A 3,765-nucleotide genomic window follows, 5' to 3' on the forward strand; every position below is an offset into this window, starting at 1 on the left:
TCTGGCGTTAAACGCCAGCTTGGTGCTTGTTTCTGGTGTTAAATGCCAGACAGATGCTTGTTTCTGGTGTTTAAACGCCAGACAGCTCTTCCTCCAGGGTATGCTTTTTCTTCTGCTATTTTTATTATGTTTTTAATTTTTGCAATTATTTTGTGACTCCACATGATCATAAACCTAATAAAACATAAAAGAACAATAGAAATATAGATAAATAAAAATTGGGTTTCCTCCCAAGAAGCGCTTCTTTAATGTCAATAGCTTGACAGTGAGCTCTCATGGAGCTTCACAGATGTTCAGAGCATTGTTGGGACATCTCCCAACACCAAACTTAGAGTTTGAATGTGGGGGTTCAACACTAAACTTAGTGTTTGGTTATGGCCTCCCAACACCAAACTTAGAGTTTGATTGTGGGGGCTTTGTTTGACTCTGTATTGAGAGAAGCTTATCGTGCCTCTTTTCCATGGTTGCAGAGGAAGATCCTTGAGCTTTAAATACAAGGTAGTCCCCATTCAATTGAAGGACTAGCTCTCCTCTGTCAACATCAACCACAGCTCCTGCTGTGGCTAGGAAGGGTCTTCCAAAGATGATGCATTCATCCTCATCCTTCCTAGTGCCTAGGATTATGAAATCAGCAAGGATGTAAAGGACTTTAACCTTTACCAACACGTCCTCTACCAATCCATAAGCTTGTTTTATTGACTTGTCTGCCATCTCTAATGAGATTCTTGCAGCTTGTACCTCAAAGATCCCCAGTTTCTCCATTACAGAGAGTGGCATAAGATTTATACCTGACCCCAGGTCACACAGAGCCTTCTCAAAGGTCATGGTGCCTATGGTACAGGGTATTAAGAATTTACCAGGATCTTGTTTCTTTTGAGGTAAAGTTTGCTGAACCCATTATTTAGTTCACTAATGAGCAAGGGAGGATCATCTTCCCAAGTCTCATTACCAAACAACTTGGCATTCAGCTTCATGATGGGTCCCAGATATTGAGCAACTTGCTCTTAAGTTACATCTTTATCTTCTTCAGAGGAAGAATAGTTCTCAGAGCCCATGAATGGCAGAAGGAAGTTTAATGGAATCTCTATGGTCTCTATATGAGCCTCATATTCCTTTAGGTCATCAATAGGGAACTCCTTTCTGTCTGGAGGACGTCCCATGAGGTCTTTCTCATTGGGATTCACGTCCTCCCCTTCCTCCTTGGATTCGGCCATTTTGATTATATCAATGGCCTTACACTCTCTTTTTGGATTCTCTTCTGTATTGCTTGGGAGGGTACTAGGAGGAGTTTCAGTGATTTTCTTACTCAGCTGACCCACTTGTGCCTCCAAGTTTCTAATGGAGGACCTTGTTTCACTCATGAAACTTAAAGTGGCCTTAGATAGATCAGAGACTATGTTTGCTAAGCTAGAGGGGCTCTGCTCAAAATTCTCTGTCTGTTGCTGAGAAGATGATGGAAAAAGCTTGTTATTGCTAAGCCTGTTTCTTCCACCATTATTAAAGCTTTGTTGGGGCTTTTGTTGATCCTTCCATGAGAAATTTGGATGATTTCTCCATGAAGGATTATAGGTGTTTCCATAGGCTTCACCCATGTAATTCACCTCTACCATTGCAGGGTTTTCCGGATCATAAGCTTCTTCTTCAAAAGATGCTTTTTTAGTACTATTGGATGTATTTTGCAATCCATTCAGACTCTGAGAAATCATGTTGACTTACTGAGTCAACATTTTGTTTTGAGCCAATATGGCATTCAGAGCATCAATTTCAAGAACTCTCCTCTTCTAAGGCATCCCATTACTCACAGGATTCCTCTCAAAGGTGTACATGAATTGGTTATTTACAACCATGTCAATGAGTTCTTAAGCTTCTGCAGGCGTTTTCTTTAGGTAAATGGATCCACTTGCAGAATGGTCCAGTGACATCTTAAAGAACTCAGATAGACCATCATAGGATATATCCAAAATGGTCCACTCTGAAAGCATGCCAGAAGGACATTTTTTGGTTAACTGCTTGTATCTTTCCCAAGCTTCATAGAGGGATTCACCATCTTTTTGCCTGAAGGTCTGAACATCCACTCTAAGCTTGCTCAGCTTTTGAAGAGGAAAGAACTTGGCCAAGAAGGCCATGACCAGCTTATCCCAAGAGTCCAGGCTATATTTAGGTTGTGAGTCCAATCATGTTCTAGCTCTGTCTCTTACAGCAAAAGGGAAAATCATGAGTCTGTAGACTTCAGGATCTACTCCATTAGTCTTAATAGTATCACAGATCTGCAAGAACTCAATTAAAAACTGATAGGGATCTTCTTATGAAAGTCCATGAAACTTGCAATTTTGTTGCATTAGAGCAACTAGTTGAGGCTTCAGCTCAAAATTGTTTGCTCCAATGGCAAGGATTGAGATGCTTCTTCCATAAAAATTGGAAGTAGGTGTAGTATAATCACCAAGCATCCTCCTTGCGCCTCCACCATTGTTATTGGGTTCGGCCATGTCTCCTTCTTTTTTGAGATTCTCTGTAAGGTTTTCTCTGAATTATTGTGCTTTAGCTTCTCTTAGTTTCTTCTTCAGAGTCCTTTCAGGTTCAGGATCTGCTTCAACAAGAATGTCCTTGTCCTTGCTCCTGCCCATATGAAAAAGAAGAGAACAGAAAAGGAAGAGGAATCCTCTATGTCACAGTATAGAGATTCCTTTATGTGAGTAGAAGAAGAAAAGAATAGAAGAAGGATGAGAAAAATTTGAACATAGAGGAGAAGAGAGGGTTCGAATTTTTAGATGAAGAGAAGAGTTAGTAAATGAATAAATAAATAGAAGGAGATGAGAGGAAGAGAATTTTGAAATTTATTTTTGAAAAAAAGGTTAGTGATTTTCGAAAATTAAGAGAAGAAATAAAATTAAAATTAAAATTTGAAACAATTAGTTAATTAAAAGAATTTTGAAAAAAAAGTGAGGGTGATTTTCGAAAATTAGAAAGAGAAAAGTAGTTAGGTAGTTTTGAAAAGGATAAGAAATAGTGAAACAAACAAAAAGTCAATTAGTTAGTTGAAAAAGATTTGAAAATCAATTTTGAAAAGATAAGAAGTTAGAAAAGATTTTTGAAATTGATTTTGAAAAAGATATGATTTGAAAAAGATATGATTAAAAAGATATGATTGAAAAGATATTTTGAAAAAGATTTGAAAAGGAAATTAAAAAGATTTGATTTTTAAAATTAAAATTGATTACTTGACTAACAAGAAACTAAAAGATATGATCCTAAAAATTAAAGATTGAACCTTTCTTAACAAGAAAGTAACAAACTTCAAATTTTTGAATCAATCACATTAATTGTTAGTAAAGTTTTTGAAAATCATGAAATAAAGATAAGAAAAAGATTTTGAAAATCAATTTTAAAAAAAATTTCAAAAATAACCAAAGGAAAAATAAAAGATTTTGATTTTGAAAACATAAGATTTTGAAAATTGAAATCATGACTTGACTAACAAGAAACAACTTATTTTAAAAATTTTTGACTAAGTCAACCCAAAGATTTTGAAAATTATGAGTAAAACAAGGAAAAGATATTTTTTATTTTTTTGAATTTTTAATGATGGGAGAGAAAAACACAAAAATGACTCACAACATGAAAAATTAATATCAAAACAAAGAAAACATGCAAGAACACTATGAATGTCAAGATGAACACCAAGAACACTTTGAAGATCAAGATGAACATCAAGACTTATTTTTGAAAAAATTTCAAGAAAAGAAAAACATGCAAGACACCAAAGTT

The 3,765-nt window shown here is 35.6% G+C and overlaps 1 non-coding gene across 1 annotated transcript; it reads left to right on the forward strand.

Moving 5' to 3' along the window:
• The first annotated feature begins 1,980 nt into the window (after positions 1 to 1,980).
• On the forward strand, positions 1,981 to 2,084 carry LOC112793209 (small nucleolar RNA R71). The gene has a single exon (XR_003197913.1). It is a non-coding gene; the product is annotated as a small nucleolar RNA R71 (small nucleolar RNA).
• The last annotated feature ends 1,681 nt before the right edge of the window (positions 2,085 to 3,765 follow it).

This window comes from Arachis hypogaea, chromosome 3 (assembly GCF_003086295.3).
Source record: "Arachis hypogaea cultivar Tifrunner chromosome 3, arahy.Tifrunner.gnm2.J5K5, whole genome shotgun sequence".
Classification (NCBI taxonomy): Eukaryota; Viridiplantae; Streptophyta; class Magnoliopsida; order Fabales; family Fabaceae; genus Arachis; species Arachis hypogaea.